We start from the raw sequence: 14,711 nt of genomic DNA on the forward strand, positions 1-14,711 counted from the left end.
AAAGACCACACACTTTTTTTTTTTTAAGATTTATTTATTTATTTGAAAGTCAGAGTTAAAGAGAGAGAGAGAGAGAGAGAGAGAGAGAGAGATCTTCCATCAACTGGATCACTCCCCAGTTGGCCACAACGGCTCAGAATTCTGCTGATCCAAAGCCAAGGAGCCAGGAGCTTGTTCTGGGTCTCCCATGTGGGTGTAGGGGTCCAAGGACTTGGGCCATCTTCTACTGCTTTCCCAGGCCATAGCAGAGAGCTGGATGGGAAGTGGAGCAGCCAGGTCTTGAACTGGTGCCCATATGGGATGCTGGCACTGCAGGTGGTAGCTTTACCTGCTAAGCCACAGAGCCGGCCCCAACCATGCACTTTGAAGGCCTGTATTAGCGGTTTCTCATTATTACAGCAATGAAATATCTAAGGCCACTAACTTTATACAAGTTTATTTAGTTTATTGTTTGGAGGTTCAAGGCTAAGGCTGGGCAATCCCATTGGCATGGTCTCTGATGAGGCTGGAGGTTGGCAGTGGTGGAGCCTGAGTAGAGGAAGGAGCACACTATGAGCAGGAAGAACAAGCAGCTGGTTCCAACTCAGCTTCTATATCCAAGCTTCTCCTGGAGATCACCTTCCAAGGGCACATCCCCACTGACCTAAGGACCTCCCACTAGAAGGAGGATCTGCCAAACAAAAACACTACATAGGATTAAATTTCCACCCTCCTAGTACTTTAATGTATATCTTAGGGGTTTAAATATATTCACTTGTTTGAAGGCCAAATCCTATTCTAACTGTAGCAAGGCCATAGAACTGTTTTTTTTTTTTTTAAGATTTATTTATTTACTTGAAAGGCAGAGTTACAGAGAGGCAGAGACAGAGAGAGAAAGAAATAGAGAAAGAGAGAGAGAGAGAAGCACATTCCAAATATCTTACCTATTTTGAAGAGAATTTGAGGTAGCATGCAGAAGCTGATGCTAAAAAGCAAATAGTGTAGGAGTCTAGACTAGCAATAAAGAGTTTTTTTCTGGAGTCAGACAAGTGTGGATCTTTGATTCCTGCATGTGACAATTCTGACAGAGATAGGAAATACTTCTGACCCAAAACTAAAAGGTAGATGCATGTGCTGAAGTGTGCATGTGTGAACTTAAATTTTTGGAACAGGAAAGGAAGATTTGGATTACTTTTTTATTCTGAGATTAGGGGCTAGTGGTGTCCTTACTTCCCACTAGGTCTTGACCTCCTTGTTGACTTCACTGGAGATAGCCTCTTTTTGAGAGTTAATGGAACTGTGATTATATCAAAGTGTTGAGGTGCACCAAGGGGGAAGGAGCCATACTACAATTATAATAACTTAATTCTTAGGACACGTGAAAGTGTATCAGTAATATATCCCCCAGGGAAATGGTAAACATAACAAAATCAGGCTGGGGATGAAACCCTTAAAAGCAGGCATATATAATAAAAGTAAAAGGATTATACTGATTATCAATGAAACAAAATATTCGCATTTGTCAATGAGGCTAAAGGTTCATACATACTTAGCATAAGTCTGTGCAATTTCCATCTGAAATGTAGTGTATTCTTAAATGGCTGCTACTTTAATCCATTTAGGTGCATCCTGAGCTTTACAGATGAGGAGTCCACACCTGAGGGAACTCTTCCTGAAGCCACAGTTTTGGGTTGGTAGAGTGCAAGAATAGGTTACTCCAAGTACTAACCATCTGTTTATGCATTTTAATTTTACCTTCAGGATCTGCTCAAATTTTATCTGCTATGTAGCAGTTTTCCTGGATTATGCAGTGTTGCTCTGGCCAATTTGTTCACTCAGACACTATGAGTATTCCACATTCCTTTGAGAGTGACTCCATGACCTGCAGAAGCACTAAAGGTAAAAAAAAAAAAAATCCCCCACTCATCTGAGCGTCCTTTACAACTAACTTCAAAATGCAGCAACCTAAGGGTTGGAAAGAAGTTAGACAAAGGCCAACTTTTGTCCCCCCCCCCCCCTCTTTTTTTTGCTGTTTTGTGCTAGATATCCACTTGGTGGCAACATAAATTCCTCTATGAGGAGCATTATGATGTTGGATCGTTAGAATCTGGGTGTTATAAAGCACTTGTGGTGGTGCTTGCTGCAGTGGGGGCTTTCTGATTTTGGCTCCCTGATGCGCATTGCCCTTTACTACTGAGTGTATTTTAAGACTTTTAAAAAGAGACGTTTTATATTCACAGCAAAATTGAAAGGAAGTTACAGATTTCCTGAATACTGTCTGCTTCAGACATACATAGCTTCCTTCCTACTGGGTATTCCTGATTTTAACTGCAGAAATGGCAGCTTTGCAAGCTGTTACTTTAGCGATCAGTTATTTAGTGTTCTAATAGTTATTTTTGGAAGCATAAGCTGGAATTCATTATTCCAGTATTTTTTAATGATTTTAGAACGATTAATTTCTTGTAAATTCTATCCTGAATAAAATACCTAGAGGGATCTGTTACTTACATTGAAACTTGACTGACACAGAACAGCTTCCTTCCTGGGCGGAATATAATCCAATGCCCATTTCATGAAGCATCTTGGAGTATTCTCTGCTGTCGTCCTATGGTGAGATCCTTTGTCTCTAACTGGATCTGACTCCAATTCTAGGCCATGTTTATTTCAGAACCCTGGGAGCTTTCACTGAGATTCTACCAATGGGTCTCATCACTGGCAACAGAGTGTCTCCTGGTGCGGGCTGCTGACATGTCAGCAGTCTTTAATGTCTCTGGGTTGTTAGAGATAAGTGGGAGAGAAGCTTGTACAGCAGTCTACATCATCTCTTGCTCTGGGCCCTCCTCCAAGCTAGCATTAGTCTGGATTGCTTCTTAATTTTTGAGCAGTAAATCTACTGAGGTATATTTTGTCTTCAAAATTCAGGGGCTGAAGGTGCTATGTCATTTTGCTAGTGACACTGACTTCTTTACAGGGATGTCGTATGTGACACTCTAGAGCCTGAATGTCTGGAAACAAAGGTTGTATCTGTTTTTTTTTTTTTTTTTTTTTTTTTTTTTTTTTTATTTTTTTTTATTTTTTTGACAGGCAGAGTGGACAGTGAGAGAGAGAGAGACAGAGAGAAAGGTCTTCCTTTGCCGTTGGTTCACCCTCCAATGGCCGCCGTGGCCGGCACGCTGTGGCCTGCGCACCGCGCTGATCCGATGGCAGGAGCCAGGTACTTATCCTGGTCTCCCATGGGGTGCAGGGCCCAAGTACTTGGGCCATCCTCCACTGCACTCCCTGGCCACAGCAGAGAGCTGGCCTGCAAGAGGGGCAACTGGGACAGAATCCGGTGCCCCGACCGGGACTAGAACCTGGTGTGCCGGCGCCGCAGACGGAGGATTAGCCTAGTGAGCCACGGCGCCGGCCGTATCTGTTTATTAGTGACATAAAATGGATATTGTAACATATCTAGAAACTATGCTATGCATTTTAATAGGACACTTCTTTATTCTCTGAAATGCATACATAATAGCTAAGATGCCTAGGGGAGTTGATACTTCAGGTTTACCAGGTCCTTTCTGCACTGTGACAACAATATAATGGACTATTCTTGTATCTTATGTATTGATGGGAGTTGTATTTGTTTTCCTCACACATGAAAGTGAACTATTTTTGGTATCCTTTTGATTATTGGGAAAAGGAAAAGGCATGTTTTGGAATATGAGCATATTCCAGATGCTAGAAATGTATTTTGATATCCTTAAACTCCCATTTTGACCAAAGGGCCAGAAGTTATTGATTCCTTTTCCTAGTCTAAACTTGCCAGTTTCCTTAGTGTTTATCCAACTTGTCTGGGTATAATTTATTTCTGACAAGATTTAGTCACCATCACTCAAAAAAGCAATCAATCTTTTTTTGTGAGATCACTGGTTAGTCCAAAGTGCTCCCCAGGAAACAATGATCAGACAGTATTTATGGACAAAAATACAAGGGACATTTAAAATTAGAGCACAAAATAGAGCCTATTGCTTGCTGTCTGTCTGTCTGTCTATCTATCTATCATCAAAGCTTTACTTGTTGCTAAGGGCTGAAGTTGAAAGAACTAGAATACTGGAAGTAAGGGCAGGAATCTGAGTGTACCCATGCTGGAACACAGTGGAGTCTGATAATCTCTCACAGAATATGGAGAAGCAAAGCAACATATGGTATGTACGATAAAGTCTGAATTGTGATTCGTTATTTCAGACTAGAAAGAAGCAAAGTGATACAGAAGTAAGTAGAATAAACTCTGGAGGTTGCACAGTTATCTCGGGTGGACTTGTGAAGTGTAAAGGAACATGGAGACAATGCAGCACACATTGATGTTCAACTACCTAGAGTGAACTTGGAATTTACAGAAAAACAAAGATGTAAGCGATATAATTCTGGGGTCTTAAGATGCAGGATGGCCTTAAAACAAGCAAAGAAAAGTAGTCATAAGCAAGGTAAACATTGGAGTCTGATCACCTAAAATGAAATTGAGATAGAAAAAGAACAAAGGAATAAGTGGGACAATTCTGAAGGCTGAAGTTCTAAAGTATTCAAAACAAGCAAAGAAACAAGTGTGATAAGCAATGGAGTATGATAAGCTACATGAACAAGAAGCTTACAAAAGAACATAGAATTAAGTCAAAATATTCTGGAGTTCAAAAATCATGACTGAACTTAAGCAAAGGAACATAGTGGTAAGTGTAATTGACTCTGGAGTCTTACAGTCTATTATCAGTTTGGGAGAAGGAAAGCAATGTAGAGGTAAATGGGATCAAGTATGGAACTGATGATCTTTCACAGTCTAGGGGGAAGAAAAGGGATATAGAGTTTAAGTAAAATAAACTCTGGACTCCAGTTGTCTGGCATGGGCATTTGAGAAACAAACACAAAGGTAAGTGGAATAAACTCTGGAGTCCACTTACCTGAAATGAACTGGATTTACAAAGTACATAGAGATAAGTATGATAATTCTGGAGTCTGAGCTTCTACTATGGATTTAAAATAAGTAGAGGAATGTGTTGGAAAGTGAGTTCGACCCTGAATCTGATAGTCTATAATCAAATTGAGAGAAGCAAAGCACCAAAGAAGCTTGTGTGATAAATTCTGGAGGTTGTACTTATCTTGAGAAGCCGTGGAATTTAGAGGTAAGTTTAAAATGCTGTGGAGTCAAAATATGTAGGTTGGGCCTGTGAGTAGCAAAGGACAAACTAGAATCTGATGAACTAGAATGGACTTGAGATTTACAAAAGAACATATATGTATATATGTTTATTCTGAAATATAAAGTTCTAGAATGGATTTAGGCACATGGACATAGAGTATGTGGAATTGACTTGGGAGTCCAATAATCTATCATTGAATTGGGGGAAACAAAGCAATGTAGAGGTATGTGTGATAAAATCCCCATGTCAATGATCCTCCTTAGGCTAGGAAGAAGGGGATGTAGAGATAAGGGGAACAAACTCTGGAGTTGAAGTATGTTAGCATAAACTTGCAAGAAGGAAAGGAACATAGAGATGATGGAATACACACTGAAGTTCAATAACCTAGAGTCAACGTGGGATTTAAAGAAGGATAGAAATGTAGTGAGATAATTCTGGAGACTGAAGATCCTTCATGTGCTAAATCAACTTCTCGTATCCTTATTAAATAAATTAATAATAAATCTTCATTAGGTCCATTTTCTTAATAGTATGGTTCAACTGTAATTTATCTTTGTAGATTTTCTGTCTGGATGACCTGTCCATTGATAACAATGGAGTGTTGAAGTCCCTGACTATAATTGTACTGGAGTCTCTCTCTCTTTTTAAATATAATAATATTTGCTGAATATATCTTGGTGGTCTTGTATTGGGTGCAAATATATTTGGAATTGTATGTTTTCTTGCTGAATTGATCCTTTTATCAAAATATAATGTCCTTTGTCTTTTTTTTTTACAATTTTTGATTTAAAATATTTTATATGAGTATAGCTATTCTTATTTATTTTTGGTTTCCATTTTCCTGGTATATATTTTCAGCCCTTCAACTTTAGTCTATGTGTATCTTTATTTGTGCAGTGAATTTCTTGTAAGCAGTGTATAGTTGGGTATTTTTTTTAAATCAATGATTCTTTCAATGTAAGTCTTTTGACTGGTGAATTTAATCCATTTACATTTTATTAAGGCAACATAGAAGTAAATGGGATCAGCTATGGATTCTGATGATCCAGTATTGACTAGGGAGAAGCAAATGGATATATAGATAAAGGAAATGCACTTCAACCTCTGATTATCTATTATGGATATTTGAGAAACAAAGAAACAAGGAGGTAACTGGAGTAAACTCCAAAATTGGAATCTGATTATCTGAAACTATCTTGAGATTTACAAAAATCATAAGGATAAATGGTATAATTCTGGATTCTGATGTTCTATGGAGTTGAAGCAACCAAAGGAACATAGTGAGTTCATCCCTTGAGTCTGGTAACCCCTCATCAAATTGGGAAAATCAAAGCTCCATAGAAGGATGTGTGATAAACTGAATACTGAATATTTATCTTGGACTAAGGAAAGCAAATGAATGTAGAGGTAAGTTTAATATAAACTCAAGTCAAAATATATAGCATGGTATTATGAGAAGTGAAGGAACACAGAGATGAGTGGGACAAATGCGAGAGTCCAGAGAGCATGGGATTTACAAAATAATATATATGTAATTGTGAAAATTCTGGACTTTGAAGTTCTATCTGGACTGAAAAAAGCACAATAATATGGAGGTAAGTGGAATTGACTCTGACATCCAATAATCTATCATCAAATAGAGAAAAGCAAAGCAGCATTAATTAAGTGTCAGAAACTCTGGATTCCAATTATGTATCTTGGACTGTCAAGAAGCAAGGTGCTACAGAGGTAAGTGGAATTAACTATGGAGTGCAATGATCTAGCATTAACTTGTGAGAAGCAAGGGAACATAGAGACAATGCAATACACACATATTTGATTACTTAGAATGAACTTAGGATTTACAGAAAAATAAAAATGTAAGTTGCTCAATTCTGAAGTCCAAAGATCAAACATGGCATTAAATGAATGAAAGAAAAAGTATTCATGAGTGGGTTAATAACTGGAATCCAGTCACCTTGAATGAAACTTGAATTTACAAAAGAATATAGAAATACGCACAATCATTCTGGAATCCAAAGATCTACATAGGTCTTAAAACAAGAATACAGTGTTAAGTGAGATTGATTCTGGAAACTTATAATCTATCATTAATGTGAGAGAAGCAAAGCAACATAGAGGTAAATGGGATTAACTATGGATTCCAATGATGTAGCATAGAACAGGGGCAAGCAAAATAATATAGAAGTAAGTAGAATAAATTGGACTTTGATCACCCATCATGGACTTTTGAGAAACAAAGCAATAAATCCCACCATATAAGTAGGATGAACTCTGGAGTCCTATTACCTAAAAGAAACATGAGATTTACAAGAGAATATAAGGGTAAGTAGGACAATTCTGAATTACAACATTTTACTAAAGAATTGAAACAAGAAAAAGAACATAGAGGAAATTTGGATTGACCCCAATAGTAATCTATAAGCATACTTGAAGAGACAAAGCAATATAGAAAGATTCATGATAAACTCTGGATGCCAGTGATCTTTTTTGGACTGTGGAGAAGCAAGGGTATTTGGAGGTAATTTTAATAAACCCTGAATCAAAATATTTAACATGGACTTGTGAGAAGGAAAGGAACAAAGATAGTGGGACAAACTCTGGAATCCAATTTTCTAGAATGAACTTGGGATTTACAAAAAGCATATACACATGTGAGAATTCTGGAGTATGAAATTATAGCTTGGACTTAAAACAAGCACAGGGACATAGAGATAATTGGATTTGACTCCAGAGTCCAATAATCTATCACTGAATTGGGGAAATAAAGCAACATGGAGGTATGTGTGGTAAAATCAGGATGCTGATGATCTTTCTTGGACTAGGGAGAAGCAAGAGGTTATATTGGTAACTGCAATAAATTCTGGAGTATTACTATCTAGAATAAACTTGTGAAAAATAAAGGAACATAGAGACATTGGAAAACACAGTATAGTTTGATTACCTAGAATGAAGATGGGGTTTACAGAAGAACCAGAATATAAGTGGGACAAATCTGGAGTTTAATGATCAAGCCTAGCCATCAATCAATCATAGTAAAAAATAATCATTAGTGAGTTAAACAAGGGAATATGATCACCTAGGATTAATAAAATAACATAAAAATAAGTTAGAATAATTCTGGAGGCTGAGATATATCTACCTATTAAGTGATATCCTGCATTCCAGCTAAACCATAAACTTTTTTCCAATAAAATCTATTCCATAAAAAAGAAGGGACCATTACATTGGTGTTCAGACACAGGAGACATGAAGAAGCAAGGTAGCTTGATTCCTGCAAAAGAACACAATCCTCCAGAATTAGATCCTGAACTGAAGTAAATCTATGAAGTGACAGAATTTGAAATAATGAGTGTAAGGAAACTCAATTATCAAACAAAAAATGAATATTCCTTGCTCATGGATTTAAAGAATCAATATCATTAAAACGTCTGTAGAACATAAAGCAATATACAGGTTCAAAGCAATCCCTATCAAAATACCAATGATATTCTTTATAGAATTAGAAAAAAAGAATGCTAAAATTCATACTGAATCAGAAAAGATCCAGAATAGCCAAGGTAATCCTGAACAAGAAAAACCTGAGGCATCACAATACCTGACTTCAAAGCATAATTGAAAGCTATTGTAAGGGTTGGAGTGTGGATGGGAGAGAGGGTAGTATGGGATGTATCACTATGTTCCTAAATCTGTATATATGAAATACTCAAGCCTTCTGTAACTTAAATAAAATAAAATAAAAAAATAAAAAACAGTGTGATGCTGACAAAAAACTGAGACATAAATCAATGGAACAGAATAGAGAGCCCAGAAATTAATCAATATACATTCAGCCAAATGATTTTTGACAAAAGTGCAAAGACAATACAGCAGAGTAAGGACAATCTCTTAAATAAATGGTGCTGGAAAAACTGGATATATATATATATATACACACACACACACATATACATATACATATACATATACATATATATGGAGAAGAATGAAATTGGATCCATACTTTTTTAAAGTTTTTATTTAATGAATGCATTTTTTTCATAGATACAACTTTAGGGATATAGTGGTTCTTTCCCCCATACCCACCCTCCCCCACCAACTCCCATCTCACCTCCCTCTCCCTCTCCTATCTCCTTCTTCATTATGGTTCATTTTTAATTTGATTTTATATACAGAGGACCAACTCCATGTTGAGCATAGATTTCAACAGTTTGCACTCAACGCACACACAAAACATATAGAGTACAGTTTGGGAACAAAATTTGCAGTTGATTCTCATAGTACAACTCATTAGGGATGGAGGTCCTACATGGGGACTAAGGTGACTTCTGCTGTTCCTTTAACAATTAACAGTCTTATTTATGATGTCAGTGATCACCCAAGGCTCTTGCCATGGGCTGCCAAGTCTATGGAAGCCTTTTGTGACCATAGACTCCATTGGCATTTGGACCCAGCCATAAAAGTGGATGTTCGCTCCTCCTTTCAGAGAAGAGTATATCCTTCTTTGATGACACTTTCTTTCCACTGAGGTCTCACAGAGATTCTCTGTGTAGGATACTTTTTTTGCATAGACTCTTGAGTTTCCTTGCCTGAAATGCTCTCACAGTCATTTCAGCTAGACCAGGAAGCCTTAAGGGTTGATTCTGAGGTCAGAGTATTATTTATAGCAAATGTCATTTTAGGAGTCTGCTGTGTGGACTGCTTCCCATATGGGAGTTTCCTTCTTTTTTTTTTTTTTTTAAATATTTATTTATTTATTTGAAAGTCAGAGTTACACAGAGAGAAGGAGAAGCAGAGAGAGAGAGAGAGAGAGAGAGAGAGAGGGAGGTCTTCCATCTGTTGCTTCACTCCCCATTTGGCCACAGCAGCTGGAGATGTGCCAATCTGAAGCCAGTAGCCAGGAACCTCTTCTGGGTCTCCCATGCGGGTGCAGGGGCCCAAAGACTGGGCCATCTTCTACAGCTTTTCCAGGCCATAGCAGAGCGCTGGATCAGAAGTGGAGCAGCTGGGACTTGAACCAGCGCCCATATGGGATGCTGGCACTGCAGGCAGCAGCTTTACCCACTACACCACAGCAGTGGTCCTTTTCCTTCCTTTTTAATTCTATTATTCTACCAGACACTTGATGTTATTTATATGATCACTTTTATACTTAAAGCTATCTATATGTTGACTTGAACTTTTAATATGATTATTTTAACAGTTAAGATGGCATTTATACCACTGAATTTTATGGGTTTGGAGTCCCAGGACATGATTTTAGGCTGTATTCTTAGAAGTAAGTCTATAGGAATGTATGCAGAACTATACTGCTTTACAGTTATAGACTACCTCCTCCCTCTCTTATTCCCCCTCTTATTTTTGACTGGGATCTTTTCCCAGTTGACTTCAAATACATAAAATACATATGATTAACTATGTTACATAAAGAGTTCAGTGTATAGTATGAAGAAGAGAAAAGAAAAAAGAAAACAGAAAACAAAACAAAATAAAACAAAAAGATATACAAAATAAAACATAGCAATGATAAACTGTTCCTCAATAGTCAGGTCAAGGACTATTCAAGTCATTGATTCTAAAAGTGTCTATTGCACTTGTATAACTTTCTTTTTTTTTTTTTGACAGGCAGAGTGGACAGTGAGAGAGAGAGTGAGACAGAGAGGAAGGTCTTCCTTTTCCGTTGGTTCACCCACAATGGCTGCTGTGGCCAGCGCGCTGCGACTGGCACACCATGCTGATCTGAAGGCAGGAGCCAGGTGCTTCTCCTGGTCTCCCATGTGGGTGTAGAGCCCAAGGTCTTGGGCCATCCTCCACTGCACTTCCGGGCCAGAGCAGAGAGCTGGACAGGAACAGGAGCGACTGGGACAGAATCCAGTGCCCCGACTAGGACTAGAACCCGGTGTGCCGGTGCCGCAGGCATAGGATTAGCCTATTGAGCTGTGGCGCCAGCCTACACTTCTATAATTTTCATTTTAGGAGTGCTATTAATTCTCCCAAATCCGGGAGAACATTTGGTATTTGTCTCTTTGGGACTGGGTTATTTCACTAAGTATGGGGTTTTCCAGCTTGCTCCATTTTGTTGCAAATGACTGGATTTCATTCTTTTTTTTATTGCCGTGTAGGATTCCATAGTGTACATATTCCACAATTTCTTAATCCATTCTTTGGTTGATGGGCATTTAGGTTGCTTCCATGTCTTAGCTATTGTGAATTGAGCTGCAATAAACATAGAGGTGCAGATAGCTCTTTTGTTTACTGATTTCATTTCCCTTGGGTAAATTCCCAGGAGTAGGATGGCTGGGTCATATGGTAGGCCTATATTCAGATTTTTTAAGGTATCTCCATACTGTTTTTCATAGTGGCTTTACCACTTCACACTTCCACCAACAGTGGTTAGGGTGTCCTTTTCACAACATCCTCTCCAGCATTTGTTGTTTGTTGACTTCTGTATGAGGGCCACTCTAACTCATTGTGGTTTTGATTTGCATTTCCCTGATTGCTAGTGATCCTGAACATTTTTTCATGTGTCTGTTGGCCATTTGGATTTCCTCTTTTGAAAAATGCCTGTTAAAGTCCTTGGCCCAACTCTTAACTGGGTTGTTTTGTTACTGTGGAGTCTCTTGATCTCTTTGTAGATTCTGGTTATTAATCCTTTATCGGTTGTGCAGTTTGCAAATAATTTCTCCTATTCTGTCGGTTACCTCTTCACTCTGCTGTTTCTTTTGCTGTACAGAGGCTTCTCGATTCGAGGTAATTCCATTTGTTCATTTTGGCTTTCACTACCTGTGCCTTTGGTGTCTTTTCCAGGAATTTTTTGCCTGTGCCAGTGTCTTAAAGGGTTTCCCCAATGTTCTTGATTAATTTGATGGTGTTGTGGCATAGATTTAGATCTTTAATCCATGTTGAATGGTAGATCCATACTTTTCACCATCTACAAAAACCAACTCAATAAAGATCAATGACCTAAATTTAAGACCTGAGTCTATGAAGTTGGTAGAATAAAACATAGGGGAAATACTCCAAGACAGTGGTGTAGGCGATGACTTCTTGGACAAGATTCCCAAAGAACAAGTATCAAAAGTAAAACTAAATAAATGTAACTATATGTAGAAGCTAAAATTTTAAAAAGAAAGATGCCTGTTTTTATCAGTACTGATGCAAATATAGTTTTGTGAAACTTTTATGCCTTTGTCAAATCCATTTTGATGACTGTGATAACTTTATGTTATAACTTTATGATATAGGGGTAAATGGAATAAACTCTGGAATCCAAGTGTGTAGCATAAACTTGTGGGAAGCAAAGAAACAGAGGTAGTGGAGTATATACAGATGTTTGATTTCCTAGAATGAAATTATGATTTACAGAGGAACACAAATGTAGGTATGATTATTTTGGAGTCTGAGATGTAGAATGGCCTTAAATCAAGCAAATAGTCAAAAGTGGGAAAAGCACTGGAATCCAATTACATAAATGAAACTAGAGTTTACAAAAATACAGAAATAATCTGGATAATTCTTGTGTCTGACATTGTAACTTAGACTCCAACCAAGTGAAACAAATATTGATGTAAGTGGAAAGAGAACTACAGTATGACCTAGTATGAACCTAATAATTATGAAAGAACGTAAGAAGTTGGATCATCCTGAATTCCAAAGGTCAACACTGGACTTAAGCAAAAGAACCTTGTGGTAAGTGGGATTAACACAGGAGTCTTACATTCTATAACCAATTTGAGAGATGCAAAGCAACATAGAGGTAATTGGAATCAAGTATGGATTCTGATGATCTTTCATGGAGTAGGTAGTAGGAAAAAGGACATAGAGGTAAGTGTATACAATAAACTCTGGTCTCTTATTATCTAGCATGGAATTTTGAAAAATAATAATAGAGGCAAACATGATAAATTCTGGAGCCCATTTACCTATAACAAACTTGGGATTTTACAAGAGAAATATAGAGGTAAATGCAATAATTCGAGAGTGTGAATTTAAAAGAACAAAGGAACATAGTGGCTAGAGGGATCAACCCTGGAGTCAAAAATAAAAAAAAATCTATTGTCAAATTGGGAGAAGCAGAGTATCATAGAAGGATGTGTGATCAACTCTGGATGGGATGATCTATCTTGAACTAGGAAGAAGCAAAAGGATATGGAGGAAAGTTTAATACACTCTGGAACTGAAATATATTTCTGAGAAGCAAAGAAACAGAGATTAATGGAACAACCTCTGGAGTCTGATTTTCTAGAATTAACTTGGAATTCACATAAGAACACATATGTAAGTGTGATAATTTTAGAATATGACCTTCTAGCATGTGCTGAAAAAAGTACAAAAATGTTGAAGTTAGTGGAGTTGATACTATAGTCCAATAATTTACCATGGAATTTGGAGAAGCAAAACAACAAACAGGTATCTGTAATAAACTTTGGATAGCAATGGTTTATCTTGGACTATTGAAATTTAAAGGGCTATAAGGGTAGGTGGAATGAAATCTGTAGTACATATATCTAGCATAAATTTGTGATAAGCAAAGGAAAGTAGAATGGAATACACATTGAAAATCAGTTACCTACAATAATGAATTTGTGATTTACAGGTGAACTAAAATATGTTAGTTAATTCTGAAATCTGAAGATCTACATGACCTTAAATCAAACACAAATAATAATAGATGGGATAAATATTGGAGCCCAGATTCTAGAATGTACTTCAGATATACAAGAAAACAAAGAAGTAGTATAATTCAGGAGTCCACAGATCTACTGTAGAAATTAAAAACAAACAAGGCAACACTGACATAATTGGACAAGCACTGGAGTCTGATGAACTAGAATGAATTTTTTATTTAGAAAAGAACATATAAATATGTTAAATCATTCTGGAATCCAAATATCTGCATTACAATTAAATGAAGCAAAGGAACATAGTGATAAGGGGGTTGACTCTGGATTCATATATTCCATCATCAATTTGGGAGACACAAAGCATCATAGAGGTATTGGGATCAAATACAGTTTTCAGTGATCTAGTATGACTCTGGAGAAGCAAAAGATATAGAGGTGAGTGGAATAAATTCTGCACTCTGATTATCTAGCATGGGCACTGCAGAAACAAAGAAACATAGATGTGTTATAAACTCCAGAGTCTGTTTACCTAAAATGAACTTAAGATTTCCAAAAGAACATGGAAGTAAATGGCTTAATTCTTGATTCTGATGTTCTGCTATGGATTTGAAACAAGGAGAAGAACATAGAGGAAACTGTAATTGACCCTGGACTCTGAACGTCTGCCATCAAATTGAGGGAAGCAAAACAACACAGTAGGATGTGTGATAAACTCTGGATCCAATGATCTATCTTGGACTAGGGGGATATAGAGGTAAGGGGATATAGAAGTAAATTTAATATCCTCTAGAATGGAAATGTTTTGCATGACTTGGGAAAAAAGCAATGGAACATAGAGATCAGTAGATAAACTCTAGTCTGATTATAATGATTTTGGGATTTACAAAAGAGTGTGTGTGCGTGTGTGTGTGTGTGTGTGTGAGAGAGAGATACA

General features: G+C 37.3%; 1 protein-coding gene across 5 annotated transcripts in view; it reads left to right on the forward strand.

Annotated features, from left to right (window-relative positions):
- Positions 1-9,885, forward strand: part of AASDHPPT (aminoadipate-semialdehyde dehydrogenase-phosphopantetheinyl transferase) — a 133,092-nt gene extending 123,207 nt beyond the window's left edge. For 2 of the 5 annotated variants that reach the window (XR_007909439.2, XR_011390388.1), the window contains exons 8-9: positions 1,741-1,878; positions 4,047-4,499. The gene's annotated coding sequence lies outside the window, so the exon portion shown is untranslated. Of the gene's footprint in view, positions 1-1,740; positions 2,364-4,046 lie in introns of those variants that run through there. The other 3 variants (XR_011390389.1, XR_007909433.2, XR_011390387.1) reach the window with 3 other exon arrangements.
- The last annotated feature ends 4,826 nt before the right edge of the window (positions 9,886-14,711 follow it).

Source organism: Oryctolagus cuniculus, chromosome 1 (genome assembly GCF_964237555.1).
Source record: "Oryctolagus cuniculus chromosome 1, mOryCun1.1, whole genome shotgun sequence".
Taxonomy (NCBI): Eukaryota; Metazoa; Chordata; class Mammalia; order Lagomorpha; family Leporidae; genus Oryctolagus; species Oryctolagus cuniculus.